We start from the raw sequence: 15546 nt of genomic DNA, 5'->3' as shown, positions 1-15546 counted from the left end.
GAGAAGAGAGAGAGAGAGAGAGAAAGAGAGAAGAGACGCGATCGGTTCGTTTCGAGCCTCGCTTCGAAACCCGATAAATTATTTCGCGTAGAGGCAGGATTATATCCGCGGGGCGTATCCTGGCCGCGATTGCCCCAGAAAGATCCAACCGCGTGGCTGATGTAAAAATGAAACGGGACGAGCGGAGGAAAGACAAAGGAGATGGAGAAAAAAAAAGGAGGAAAAATCGATCAACCGATCGCGTTCCGTCCCATTCGTAGCGCAGGCTATTTGCGGCGAGCGTGCGGTACCCCTTTGGGTTAAATACATGGTTAAACACAAGGGTGGCTGTCGTTTAAAAGTTCTTGATATTTGTCCGAGCACGGAGACAAAGATTGGAGCAACAGTCACGACGTTCTCCGTTTCCACTGCAATCACAGAGCGCGGGGAAAAGCAAACGACCTCGATAAACTAAAGGAAAGAAACGGAACTTTAAAACGTAGGAAGTTACACACTTCTGTAATTGTTCTATCGGAAATTTGACGGAGAAGTGTGATTACAGGAGAGAGTCGTGTAACAAAAGGAAGCTGAAATTCCAGGCCTATTTTAATCACTGAACGTTCAAACGCGAATACTCCGCCCTCCCCTTTCGCGATCCATCGATCTCGCTGAACAACTGAAAAACCTCCGAACCATCCATACAACGGTTCGCATGAATATTCTATTCCCCCCTCTTTCGCAGGGCCGATCTATTTCCCCCGAACAACGGAAAAATCAGCCGAGGGGGCTGAAAAATGTAATTCCAGCCGACATTTCGGAAAACTGACAAACTCGTTCGCGCAACCGTATTATCCCCGGCTATAACCGTGTCACTTGTTCCAGGCGATCGTCGATCACCCGTCCGCGACGGGATCGCGAATTGATGAAGTACAAATGTTGCCGCGCGCGCTGTTCGAAGTAGCCGGGAATTTTCACGCGCGCCGACACGCGGCCGGGGAGATCGCTGCGCGAGACGCGATATTTGTCATTAAATTCCTGTGCGTGACGTAAAACGAATTAATTCTCGCCGGGGGCGGCCGCTGCCCGCTTACGCTGGAGCACGGACCACGGTCGCGAGCGTGTCCGAGTTATCGAATCGATATTGACGCGACTCGCGGTCGACGATACGCGTTGCTCGACGCGTTCCACGCGTCGCTCGCCTCGTTTCCCAGGCTTTCCTCCCGATGAATTTGTTTTCCGATTAAAAGCACAGGTTCTTGGAAACACGGAGCTCGTCCCGTGTCTCTCACGCGTGGAAATTCCGTCAGCGTCGCTCTCGATTAATCTCCTTTCCGTTGGAATTGAAAAAGAGGGACGCGCCGCGGTAGCGTCTCCACGGGACAGCGGAAACGGATCGCGCTTTTGTTAAAACAAAAATTCATTAAAACTTCGACTCTGCTTGGCGGTCGAACGTTCGAGACACTCGAAACGGGTGGACTCGGAAGTTTACAAAGTAAGCCGGAATACCGGTCGCTGCAATGCGACAGTCGTTTCTGTCCGTCCGAGGGTGCCTCTCGGTCCTCAACTTGGGGGCGGAGTTGACGACCCAAGTCCAAGGCTAGACAAGCTTCGCAACCAACAGCTCATCTTGCTGCGAGCGTGGGAGTCAACCCTCCCTCGTACACTTTACGAAAACCGCGAGACGTCTACTTTTGATTATTCCACTGGAGCGACCCTATCCAGAATGGAAAGCTTCTGGCGTTTCACAGAACGAAACGGAAGGGGATGAAACGCGATGTAGGGGCGTAGAAGAACGCAGCGGGTAAAACGTTCGACGCTGATGTCCCGGTTACGACGAGAATCGGGCGTAGAAATTATGAAGTCCGGGAAACCATTTACGGATTCGACGGCGTAAATAATTACCGCGTGTCAACGACACGTAGCCGTATTTACCGTGGCAAATGCATCATCGATAACCGTGACAGGGCCACTTCTAACCGCGACAGGCCAGCTGCGCCTCGCTCGCGGCCGTCCGAGTTATCGTTCGTCCATCGATTCGTCGCTGGATTAGCAGCGAATGTCCATTACGCGTTCGGTGTTCGCGTGCACGTCGCGACCGGCTCGTTAGCGAGCCGGGGCCAACCTATAAAATTTATTATCGAGCCCGCGAGCGCGAGCGCCGCGGCACGATACGGGGAGTTTGTAATCGGAATTTCGCGGCCGGACGGAAATTGCGACGGCGTTGTTTAAAGGGATCCGGCGTTGAACAGATATGACAAACGCGGCCGTGTCCACCCTCTGTTTGCGCGTCCCGCCACGTGCGCGTTCGCGTGCAGTTCGATTTTCCCGCCCAAAGACGTCCGCGAACGCGGCACGGTGATTGATGAAACGAAAAAATGTGTCGACTTTTTTCGTCGACTCGTTTTCGAGAAGTATTAATCCGCGAACACGGTGCACCGCCGCAGAGAGACAATTGTAAAGTTCTGGAAACGAACAGAAGTTCCAACGGAGTTAGGCGAGCGGATACACAGCCGCGCGGCATAAAGAACAATTTAAATCGCGCGGGTACCAGCGGCGCCGTTGCATTATTTCATTATTTCGTCGAAACTGTTTCATTAACGGCGAGTCGCGCCGTTTCAACGGCCGTTCATCGTCACCGTTGCCGCCGCGACTATTATCGCGGAATATCGCCGCCGGTCCGCGTATAAATCGCCGCGCGGCCGCGAGCGTGCCGCGCGCCTTATTACCATCCCGTTTCCGGTAAAAACGCGCGGCTGCAGCTGACGCGATCCGCTCCAGGCCGCGTGGCCGAGGCGTGCGCCGCAAAAAACTACCCCGGCCGCGGCCAATTCGCGATCAGATTAAAATTCGCGAAACTAGCTTCTGCCTCGTTGATGAATAATTTTCGCGCGCGAGTGCACCCCCGCGATGCTCTCCGCCAGCTTGGTCTTCGAGGCGTCCCCATGAACCGATTGGCAAGAGGAAAGCTAGGGGGTGGAACTGACGGGACGACTGTCAATCGCTGCGGTTCCTGCGAATTGTACGCGAGTTTATTACGATTGCTTCCGGAAGCACCAGTAGTATATATCCTTTATTGGACGGACACTGATTTATCCATCGGGTTACGATGATGAAAGTTTCGTCCATAATTCGGTGGAGCTTGTTTCAGCAACGAATGTCAGCATACTCGTGTAAGTGGTGCGGGGCAAACTGTCAGCGGTTGTACTTTATGTACAGCTCGACGAAGAGCCAAGCCAAATAGAAAGTATTCCTCGAAATCCGGTACGTATCCTGCCGGAGGCCCGGATTTCGTCTAGCTGCAACAGCTTTCTCCGCGTGCCACCGCGCGGAACTTCGCGCGCGACATCCATCATCGGAAAACCTTTCGAAATTATGCAACTCGATTGCCATCGTGGTAATAATTACAGGCAACGTCGTCGATAAAACGTTCAACGAGTGCCCTCCGCTCGCTTGTAGCCCCGGATTTATTACCCCACCGTTCTCAGCGTCGATCGTTGCGACATAAAGACCCATCCGCCGCCACCCACGCGACTTCGATAAAGGGAGGAAATTTCCCAAGGAGTCCAAACAGAAGAGCAACTACGGCGATCCGTGGGCGTGGTTAAATAGTGGCAACAACTGGCTCGCTATCGGTAGGAACGCGTTTCGTTCCCTATCGAGCCAAGGCACCCAACGGTCGATTCTTTCGCAAATGATTACCGACGTCACCAGCGGTTGAGAAAGTCCCCGCGACGAGTAGGACGGTAGTCGTTGCGGAATCAAGCTGGAGGCCGATTGAATATTCATGCGAGCAGAGGAGCCGTCCGCTCTCTTCTTCGCCCTCTATCCCTCGCGCTGCCACGGACCCCGCTCGACGCGTAACCCGCCTCGAATACTGACGTCGCCACTTGATACGGCCTATGCGCGCAGCGAGACCCGCTGAAACGCGTTATCGAGCATATCTCGCCGCGAACGGAAACGCGTCCCGACGCTCGAGAGCCCCGATTATCCGCATCGCGCGTATCCGATCTCCACAACACTTTGTCTACGATGTACGGGGAACTCTGGCGGATTCGATTTCCTGCGAACGCGATTTCCTGGGGGATGGAGTCCTCCGTGATGAGTTCAGGTCGCTGCGAAGACGCTGTTCGAGAGTGATTGTTCTGTTAAATTGCACAAGAGTCGAGGAATAGTTGTCGAGGGTGTCTAATGTCGTGGATATGAAAAAGTGAGGAAACTGTATACTTGTTGATACCCAAGCGTCTTAATTCCCCTGTATTTAGCTGGATCCGTAAAACTGTCAACCCCTAAACGACGCGGCACGTGTATACGTAGATCGAAATGGCAGCCTCGTGTATCAAAATGTTCCCCACGGCGGCGTGCACATGTTTACTTTAAAACAGTTGGAAGAATCTTCCGGGTGGCTCGGGAGCGTCGACTTATTGCCAAAGTTTCCGAGCAATTTCGCGCACGCCACGTACGTTGGCCGAGCCGTTGTTCCTCGAACGGGGCGAGAAGTGGCGGGAAGGCGAACTGCGAGGCCGCGCAACGAAACTTGGCGACCTTTCAAGCCGGAATTCCGGGTCTCCAGCTAGGGTTTAAACGACGGAACGAGGGAGGGTCTCCTCTTTCTCTCCGCTACGTATCCAGAAAAGCGACGAATCCCCGTGGATGGTAACGGGCTTCCGAATTCGTGACACGAAAACTCTGCGAGCCACCCTCCGCCGCCTCTCTCTTCCCTCTTTCTCTTTCTCTTGCGCCCGCACGGTTGGAAATTCTTCCACGAAGCGCGAAAATACGAGCGCGCCCACCGAGCACGCGTTTAACGACTGGATTTAAAGCGGTGAAACCGGAAAATACCGTAATGGAACGTCCCGCTGGAGAGGAGATATTTGATAACGAATTTCGTTGCTTGTCTCTCTTCCGGTGAACGGATGGAATAATTGTTGTTTTTGATAATACAGTGCCTTAGGTATCATTAGTAAACAGCGGGGGATTTACGCGTGTACAGAGTTTACGAAAACACACAGGATACTCAAAGTACACGCTAGAGTGTTCAAAGGGTGAAACGAATCTTCGTTTACGCGTTGCGATATGAATTTCTACGAGCGTACAAAGCCTAATTGCTAGTGTACTCTAAAACTCGTAACGGTTTTTAGCTAATTTCCATTCAATTTTTTACTTCACTTTAACTCTCTTGAAGGGGAAGCGCAAGCTCGACGCCCTTAAGAGGAGCTGCATCGAATTACTCAACCGTCAATTATCGAGCAGTTAATCGATTCGAGGGAGTTCGATGTTTTCGCGTGAATTTTTTCCCGCGAGAAACCCGGCCGCGATAATTAAGCCGCGCTTACGCCGCTAGCCGTTTTTCATTAAGCTCGAGCGTGCTGCGTAATTGCTTCAACGTTCCGCGTGTCTCGTTCCCTCGACGTACCGTTGACATACACGATGGCCGTTCGACTAACACGTACGCGGGTCTGCCCAGTGAATGCCAGGTTGGCAATTTCGCGGGTTACCCCTGAAACGCGAAATAAGACGAGAATCGAAAATCCAAATTATTAAAAATACACAGCAAAGTTCAACCGCGGGGAAAGGATGTCGATCGTTTCGACCTCGAAAACTGCGGCACACCATGCGTGCAACCAGTTGGTGCGCAACTCTCTGTTCGAAAGCAGGACGGTGGACTTAAAGGGCACGTACCCAGTTCGAGCGAGGAGCTTTCGTGACTGCGCGAGCGTCTAGTCACCCATCAAACAACTATATCGGTCATTTGCCAGTTAAACGTCTGGTTCGACGAGAAAAAAGAATAAGAGCGGGACAGACGTAGAAGAAGGGACCAGCCGGTTTTACAACTATCCATGAGATTCGAGTGTCTTTTTTACGAGCACGTTTCGCTGAGCTCGTGAGACCGTAGTATCGCTGACCCTCGGTGCGGGGCGCAGCTAAATTCTGGGGTAGCAGGGACGTAAAGTTTTATGCACGGTTTCTAAAACGTTTGGTCACGCTCCCGCGCCGCAATGTCGGTAAACCGTGAGGACGGGAATGCTCCATAAACACGGCGCTCCTTTCTGGGCTAGGTTTTACGCGTAAAAGACCGTGCTCTATGGAATGATAAACGCGTTCCCCTCGCTTACACGATTTCAACCACTTTCGCGAATCTCTCCCCGGTTTTTGCATCGCGTTCGAAACTTGTTGCAGCTTTCGTACGCTGATCGTTATGAGAAGGCTTCGGAACGACCGCTGCGTGTGACGAATCCTTTTCTTTCTCCTCTCGCAACATTGTTCAGCGCAAGAATACCATCGCGAAGAACGCATTCTACCCTTTCGCCATCGCGTTTGCTTTACGAACGAAGCGTTCCCCATAGTCCCAGTCTTCCTACGGTACTATTTAACTCTCCCCTCGGCCCCGTTCGCTCCTCCACCGCCAGGTTCTACGTTTTCACCCTACTTTCGCGCCCGCCATCGCCTAGTTACCGCACGTTTGCGTATCAAATAATCCTTTACGCGCTCGCGAGCCACCCTCTCCGCCCCGTGACTTCTCTTTCCGCACGCGAATAAAGAGTTTCCTCCGTTCCGTTTATTCCTGCGTCCTCAGTCCGCGCGTAACGCGCGCAAACGGTCCTCCTAGGACCGGTAGTCACGAACGGGCGCGCACGCTCGCGGAGCATACGCAGGTAGATCCAGGTAGATTATCGGGGCGAGCGAACCGGTTACCAAAGGCGTGCACGGCGGACAGAGGGGGCGGCGGCCTCTCGATCGGAATTGCTAATTAGGCGCGTGTAAAATTACTGTAAATCGACGAGCCGACTATTACCGTAAACAGCCTATCCAGAACGGGGGATGGCGAGGGAGGCTGAGGGAATATTTCACCGTAGGCGGGGTGGTAGACGCGGGATCGTTCGCGTTTATCTTCGCTCGCGAGATTTAAACGCGACTTCGAAAACGATTTTCCACTCCGGCGAGCGAGCCGCGCCGGGGACGGCTGTCGCGATCTTTTTCCCGGGAACGTCGTCGGCGCCGAGCGAGAAGCGCTGTTCCTCGCGCGACGCGCGCTCTCCTGCGAGTTATAGGCGAGCTGGAAACCGGGAAAGGAAGTTCCGTGTTGCTGGAGAAGATTAACTTCTTGGTGCCGTAACTTGTACGCGTGAAATATTCAAAGCGAACAGATTCTTCTTCCCTTTCTACCCGTTGCTCTCCTTCCCTCTCCTTTTCTTTGCTTTCAAGGGCCCACGTTTGAATTTGAAATCCATTTGCAACGAAACCCCCCGATCGCGCACGAGGAGGCAAAGATTCGCGCTGTGAGGGGACGCCGTGGGGTATACGACACCGGTGCTAAATATTCGAAACGGTGCCGGGAATTTCAGATCCATGAATATCGCAGACGGCGGTATGAATTAGTTCGCGGGACGCGAGAGCCAGCGGGAAGTTTAATCGGGACCCGCGTCCTTGGTATCGGCCGGCGGGAAACGCAGGCGCAACCGCTCCACGTGCCTCCGGTTGAAATTACACCGTGGCTCGTTCCGTTCCTCCGGGGGCCACAAATCGTTCGAGTGGATCTAGATCTCGCTCAGTCCTTGCTCCAGTTTCCGCCCGCCCGTCCGCCCACAGGCAACCCCCTCCGCTCGCTCGCTCGCCCGCCCGCCTTTCAATTACCCGTAATTTTCGTTATAAATTTGTCCCGCCGTAAAAAAACGACGTTCTATTATACAATCCCGTCGATTTAACGGGTGCACCGATTTCGCGCGTTTCCGATCCGCGCCCGTAAATCTTGCACGGTGATTTGCGGTATTACGAGGAGGGCGCGCATCCACTGGAATGGGCTCTCTCTTTCTCTCTCGATAGGGCGCTGTTTATCGCGTACGAAATGTTACGCCCGCGAGCCCCGCCGAGTGAATGGACGAGCGCGATTCTGCCGATCGTAAACTTGCCCCCACTGCCTTTTTTGCCTCTTTATGGACCGCGGACGTTTTCACCTGTCAATTCTCCCTGTACGAGCGCGGTGGGTAAAGGGTCCGCGAGTTCGAGGTAGGAAATTTTACGCGGCTCGAAGTAACTTCCCCCAGTGTGACTCTCTGTGCGATATAAAAAGTCGTGTAATCTGCCAAGACCTTGGCACAGTCTGAACTTGAGTGATCTCGAATAACTTTAAACAGCTGCGAGCTTATCGAGCGTAGCATGCGACCTTTACACGACCTTAATTGACTTTGATAACTTTCATCTATTTTTATGCACAATTTCATACGATTCGACAAGTACGCTCAACGCTTTTCCATCTACGATAGATCTGCCGCTTAATTTTCCACTGAACTGTCTCCAAACACAACAGTCGCGTCTGACGACAGAGCTGGTATTAATAGCAACGTAGTCAGCCACGTTATTAATATCCGTATCATCACTTGTTCCTGAAATCGTGCGGCAGACAGCGTCGCCAGCCATTACTCATCGCGCGTGGACCATCGAAAGCTCGCGTACTGTCCAGCCTCGTTTCTTCCGCGTCAGACTCCGCGACCCTTGTCCCACAACCCCCGAACGAAACTTTCGAACCGCGCTACGGACTCGTAAAACAAACGTTATCCCGCGACATTCGCTACGCACTTAATCCCCCCGAACCGGTCTACTTTATCCTCGGCTACGTGTTATTTCGCGTCATTTAAAAGGCTATTCCAACTGGAATATAATTAGAGACTCCCGCAGCCTCTCACGGTCCCACGTCGCGCGGTTACCATCGTTGAAACTTTCGCGCGTAAGCCGTGGCGTTTTGCAAGAATCATCCCGACGCTAAACGCTGGCGTAATTCCTCCCAATGGACCAGAGATCTACCAGGACCCTGGACTAACGACGATACCAAACTCCGTCGCACCATCGGTTGCCAAATGAAAATGACGTGGGTCGATTTCGACTTTGTGCAGCCCTCGTCAAAGGTCGGGACGCGATGGATGTTCGTTGCGAAAACCCACCGCGTAAAATGACGTATGGGATAGTCGGTGCATAAAAGACAAACATAAAGCCCTGGCGAAAGAGGAACCCACCTGGTGTGGCTGCAGGGTGTCAGGGATGGGCTGCGGTGCTATTAGCCAGCCGTGCTTACGGGGCGCATAAGCGCAACCTCCACCTCCGAGCTACTCCGGCTTTGACTCTGCATCCTGAAAAAGCGAGAAATAAGCGAAATGAGTTTCGTGCCGTGGTCCGTCGCGCGTACGCGCCGCGACAAAGTACGCCTCGCTGGGACAGGCGCGCGAGGACCGCCCCAGCAGGGGGAATATTGCGAAATTCATATCGACTCTATTGTCTGTGTCGGTGGCGCGATATATACGACAAATATTTGTCGCGAGAAATTAAAACGGGCTGGCGCACGTGTCGACGTACCGGTCAATAACGATCAGCGCCGTCGTTTTCATCGAGAGGTTCGACGCTTCGAATCTGTGCTTACCGCGAACCGTTCTGCGACGCGCAGATCTTTCGCGTCTCGAGTTACACCTGACAATCGTCGATTGTGTACTCATCGAATCACGCGCGGATGAATTTCAATCGGGAAATCTGCGCTGCAAAGTGGATTAAAGCAATATGTTTTAAGAACATCGTTTAAACTCGATATTTAATCACCGGCGTTCGGATATTCAGATCCAATATCTCAATATTTAATCGTCCGTTTCCTGTACAAACAACACCAAGCGGCGTACGGCGGGGTTAAATCCGCTAGAAAAATCGATCTCACCCGAGGAGGAAAAAGGTGCAGCCCAATCGAGTCCCGAATGGCCAGCGTCCCGCCTCTCGATCGCGTAATACCGCGCTAACGCGCGGAACACGTTCCCATCGCTGTTTAACAAACATGACCTCCCTGGTAATGAGCGCCCGTAACTCCGCGCTGAATAAACATGTAAATCAGCGATCCGACCCTGCGGAGCAAAGACGCTCTTCAACTCGGCTGACGTACATACATACGTACATAGATACATACACGAGAGAGTTCGAGGGTTCTGAATTTCAGCGACCCTTTGTGGATCGGAGTCGCGATACCCGGGCAGCCCAGCGGCGAGCTGGTCGGTTCGACAAAATGGATCGTTTGTCAAATTTGGTAAACGACCAGCGTCCGGAAATTCGGACGCGCGCGAAGTTATTAATATTCCTTGTCGGAGTACGGCGATTTTCCTATCGCGCGCGAGGATACACACTCGAAAGCTGCTTTGAAATTCTGGCGAACGTACTGGAAGGGGTGGTGGCCCTTTTGTGCTGTGTTGTAGCTTTATAGCGAGAACACGTACGCGCGCTGAAAGAGTTTGATATCGAACAGAAAAGAGGAGAGAGAGAGAGGGAAGGGAAAAAAAGAAAATGAACGCGCGCGGTTCGTCGAGGATTGATGGACGAGAGAATCGGAGCCGCGGAGGTACGGTGCACGATTGAACGTCGATATGTGCTTTACTCCCGTCCAGCTTTGGTCACGCGGAGGAAGCACGGACGCCGCGCAAAAACGGCCAATATGTACGTAGCTGGTGCCGTTAGTTTTAGGAACTGTTATGGCGCGAGCGATTCAATCGAGCCACCCGGCTAGCCGTTCGATAACTTGTCCGTAGCGGCGCGCGGCCCCTTAAATTCGATTTAAAACTATCGCGAGGAATTCCAATTTGCGCGGCGTACACGGCTGCGCGTATAACTTCGCGTGGCGATGCGAACGGTCGTTTAATTATAGACTGGACAGTGCGCGGACCAAGGAAAACGGCTGTTTACCAAATGAAAATTGCGCTGCGATTAACGTGATAATATCCGAACGACCGCGGCGGCGCGCGCGCCTTCTTTCCGCTCGCGTTTAACCGGGCTGCGCGTGCAGCTCGTCATAAAATAATTAACGGTCGAAACGGCCCGTCACGGCGCGTTAATTGTTTTCCAAATTAATTCGTAATCTCGGAACAGGCGCAACAGATCAAAATGTACACGCGCGCGCCGCGGATTAGTAACGTAGAAATTAGCCGAGCCGGTTAAACGTTTTCATTAACAGGCGCACGCGTGCGCGCGCGCGCGCGCGCGCGGTTGTCGGTTTTTACAGCAGCCAGGCTTGAAACAGTGGCCGTGATTAATTACCAATGACGGTTAATGCTTTCGTCGAACCCAGGCGACCTTTGCGAGATTTTACGTCCGCCGGCGGAGGCACGCGCAAGCGCGTAATGGCTCCAAGGGGTGGTTGTAGGGTGGGAAATGCCGAGTTGCTCCTCGTTTCAGGAAAAGTTTATATTGGATTTCATATTTAATGCAACGCACACCGTTGCCGCGGCGAACCTCGCCTCCCGGATAAATTATTTATATCGGAACACTTTGTCTCTGTCTGGTAAACGAGGGTCGGCCCGCAGGGACGGGAATCAGGCGACGTGAAAAGGGGGAACGGTGAATGGGGGATGATCGTTGAAAGGCTGCGATAAGACCCCGATCCGAACGAAAACCGTCAATCTTTTCGCAGATGGTTAACGACGAAATCGTGCCAGCCCCGTGGATAATCGTCGACTGACAATGACGCTAAATACCAGCGTACCAAACCTAATCGATTGCGTAGCATCGTTTCCACAGAAGATTCCACGGAAACACTATTGCTTCACGTACGATTCCACGGAATGAAAACAAAAAAATGTATCTTGTATTCTTGGAAATGGAATCCTGGATACAAGTAACGAGAGTAAACCTATCAATTCGAATGGACCTTCAACCGTTTTATACCAAAGGGACTAAAAGACGTCGCCGTGTTTCGTCAGCGAGATGCTCTCAAATTTTCTATCGAGTGTCCTCACTGTTCACGTAGCTCTCGTAGCGTCGAAACATCCTTCGAAGGATAATGGAGACTTTCGTAGCAATAGAATACCCATGGATACCAGGTACTACCGCTGGCTGGGACTTTTTCGAAAAAGGGACGCAGCGTTCGGTGGTAACCCGACGGTGTCTGTGACGCGAGTTGCTGTTTATGAAGCATCTCGTTCGCGGAATATCACGGGAACGGCGATAACGCGTCGACGCGATCCAACGAGGAGCGTCTGACGTAATAAGCAGCCCGGCCCGTCCTGACGCAGATGCTCGTCGACGATGAATATACGAGGCACGATGACGTAAAGTGTTCCGGGAGTTCGGAAGTTTCCGAGATGTTAACTTCCCTCGCGCTACCTCTCGCCGATGGCTGGGCTGGAACGAGCAAGTTTTAGAGATCTGTAACAGCGCCGTGGATAGACGTTCATGGCGAGTGGAAGTCGTAAAAATCGCCGGCCCGTTAACGAACGCTTTAATCGTCCCACGGTGAAAGGGATGCATAAATTATCCGATGAAGAGATTATACGTTGAAAAGCGTTCGTCGAGCGACTCGTGATATTCGTGTCTATAAGGATTTAATCGTTCCACGGATATTATCCTGTTCCATCTGGACTCTTTTCCCCGCTCGCAACAGCCGTGGCGAGGGTACGGATGGGGCTAGAACGCGACAAGAGGAAGCTTAAAGCTATCGAGCAGGTAAGGAGAATTAACATGGCATTGCGAACGTTTTTATGACTTTTAGCGCGATTCAAGGATTATCAGGATTAATCCATTTTTCAGCTGTCCCGTACCGCGATAACAAAGACCCGATATTCCTTGCTGTGGTAATTACCCTAAAGAGCCTCGTTAACCCTTTCGCTATGCGGGGCAGCGCAAAAAACGATTAGAATTAAGTAGCAGTTAAAACTGACCGGGACGCGTTTTTATACTCGTTGCGCGAGCTGTTCGCTTCGCGAAACCCGCGATACTTTTATTCATACTGCTGGACGTGCGAAAATTTATAGAGGAGATACACGTTCTCCTTTTCCAGCCCACTTAAAATTCGCTATAATACAGATTACGATTCCGTATCCGCGAACAGTAGAGACGTACGCGTACTCGAACACCGCTCGCGTGTATTAATGGACGCGCGATGGTGCGCGCACACGGGTTTCGCAGTCGAAGGGTTAATAGTTCCATAAACGTCACCGTTTGTGCAACGTTCGGCTAGAGACTCTATTTCGCGTCGTTCCCAGGCATTCCTCGCGTCCTCGTACCTCGAGGCCGCACTTTTCATCGCGTTTCGAACGCCAGCTTAGACAGAGTCGCCGTCTATTAAGCGTCTCCGGGGGTGTTCCCCGTGCCGTCGATGGGAATTCGCGATCTCGTCGTTCCTCGACGGAGAAACGGCGATCACCGTCCTCAGGCTTCTATCACGTTCCAGGCGTCGTACGCCCCCGCGTCCTCCTCGCCGCTCGCTGATTCGCGCAGACGTGAGAATCGAATACCGGTCATTAGTACTCGGTTGTATCGTTACGTGAACGATACCGCTGGCTTGCGGTTTTCCTTTCCTTCGAGCCGCGCCAGACAATGGGGACGCCGCTTCGCACGCTCACGCTGAATGAAATGCCGATAATGAGTTATAATTCATTGATAATTGCCTTGTGGATTTTTTCCCATCTTAATCAGTAGCGCGCGATTAAAATACAACGGTGGCTTTCGCCATAAATCACTCGAGGAATTAATAGGAGAGGGGCGACGCGTACGCAGGCGATCGTCGGACAGACCGAATTTTCGGTATATGGAGCAATTAACGATCTTTCTTTCTATCGGTGATCGAGTCGTCGGTAATTGGACGTTTCGAAAGACCCCGGCTAATTGACACCGATTTTCACATATTAAATGCACCGTGGTACAAATTGACAACGTGGAAACAGCTGTCCCCGTTCGAACCGGCGCAGCGGGTACCAGATACCTCCGGCATCGATACCCTTTTACGTTCAACGGTAAAAGGCTTCCCTTTACGAGCACAAGGAGTTTCAAGAAAAATCCAACGCTTCCCCGCCTAATGATCCGACTCTCTTACAACCCCGCGACTACAGCCTCGCGTCGAATGATGGATAGCTCGACTGTAAATAACTGTTAATCTTCATTTCCAATTCCTGGACCGTCCTCTACAACCGGCGATCGTTCCTCGAACGTCCGGCCAACTTTCTACTATTTATCTTTGTCCGCGGAACTTTTGTCGCGTCACGCGAACGCGTACTTTGATCCGTGTTCGATGCGGAGGACTTCGATACGTTCGATCGATCCTCCGCATCGCCATTGCGAGTTCCACGCGATACAGAAATCGTACTCGATACTTTTGTTCGCGACCAAAAATCGAATGGTAGAAAATCACGTGATTTATATGTTGCAGTTACGAAATCACGTGGGCTGCGTGTCTCTTTTTAAGGATGCCTCTTCTTGGCGACTGTTGACCGAGGTCGATTATCAAGTAGTCCCGGACATTCCGAGGAGCCCCAGGCCGGACGATAAACGGCCGTAACTACTTTCTCCCCGTGTCTGAGCTGACTGCCGCTGATTACGGTCAGGCAGCAACCGAGAGGATCGTTACGACAGCGTAATCTTCATTGTCTTTAGCGCGGGGAATTACAGGAGCGGGGCAGGCAGGCCGCAAGCGTGCAGGTGAAGCGCAGCTCTGCGGTCGGCTTGAGGAAAAAACGAAAGTCCGCCACGGTCCCTCGAACGAGCATCGCTTTACCCAACGCAAATAAACTCCGGCCAGAAGCGTAATAATAACGGGAACGGTTGGTCTAGCGTATAATTAGCTGCGCATTATCTACGCCGTGATAGTTGCGCAGCTTTTTTCCAGACACTTTCGGGGTATCCGCGAGGCACGAGTTTCACCGTGCGAAAACACGTACTAAATTTTGTCGCGCGTCTCTCTGTACTTTATCGCGAGTCTCTGCGTGTCCTCGTTTCGATATTATCGTCATATTTAATAGGTTGCAGGTTGATTTATTACGATTATCAATTCCGTCGAGTGGCGAACGCAAGATTATCAGGGAACTACTGGTGAAACGGGTAAGATCGATGGAGAGACGAGAAGGTTTGTTGAATTTCTGGGGGAAGATCGCGACTGTGGCTTATGAAAATATTGACATTAACGATTCGCGGAGATCCGAGGTTGAGAGGGGATGATGGCAATGAAACGCAGGGTGGAAAGGAAAGGATGGCCTAGGTACGAAAGAAGGAGGAAATAGGTCAGGGGGCAGAGGTCAGGCGCAGAAAAGAAAACGGTCATGGCTGCGTTCAGCCCTCCTTTCGTCTACGATCGATCACCAGCCCCCACGTCTCCGTTTCGTCCTTCCTTTCGCGCTCGATTTGTCATTCGAGATTCCTAGAGCATCCGGCGAACCAGCCTGCGAAATTGTTATCGTCGATCAAGGGACGAATCACGGTGTCCCGAGTCAATTAATCGCTGAGCGCTATCGATCGACCAGCTCGATCCATCCTTCAGAGTAACGTTACAATTCCTTCACGAAAAACACCAAGCCAAGTGTATAATCAGCCAACCAACGGGATAGTGAGCTAGCGTTTCAGAAGGATTCTATGCGAGTCCATCGTGTAACAGGAACCATTGTACCAGCGTACCAATGTTCGCGTTGCAACCTTCAGTTTCGCGGCAACTCACGCGGTTCTTTCGACGGGCAACTCGCAACGTGGCGCGTCCACAAAAGCGCGCAATCCATCATACGAAACAAACTCTTGGCAACCAGGGGCTCGCGCGTTCTCTAATTGCCCGGGAAACTTTCATCCCCC

General features: G+C 52.1%; 1 protein-coding gene across 3 annotated transcripts in view; it reads right to left on the bottom strand.

The window, feature by feature from the left end:
- Positions 1-15546, bottom strand: part of LOC143425658 (uncharacterized) — a 226163-nt gene that overhangs the window by 57922 nt on the left and 152695 nt on the right. For 2 of the 3 annotated variants that reach the window (XM_076898630.1, XM_076898629.1), the window contains exon 3: positions 8988-9101. The gene's annotated coding sequence lies outside the window, so the exon portion shown is untranslated. The remainder of the gene's footprint in view (positions 1-8987; positions 9102-15546) is intronic. The other variant, XM_076898631.1, reaches the window with a different exon arrangement.

This window comes from Xylocopa sonorina, chromosome 7, assembly GCF_050948175.1.
Source record: "Xylocopa sonorina isolate GNS202 chromosome 7, iyXylSono1_principal, whole genome shotgun sequence".
Classification (NCBI taxonomy): Eukaryota; Metazoa; Arthropoda; class Insecta; order Hymenoptera; family Apidae; genus Xylocopa; species Xylocopa sonorina.
The sequence above is the reverse complement of the archived record's forward strand: the minus strand, read 5'-3'. Positions and strand labels throughout refer to the sequence as shown.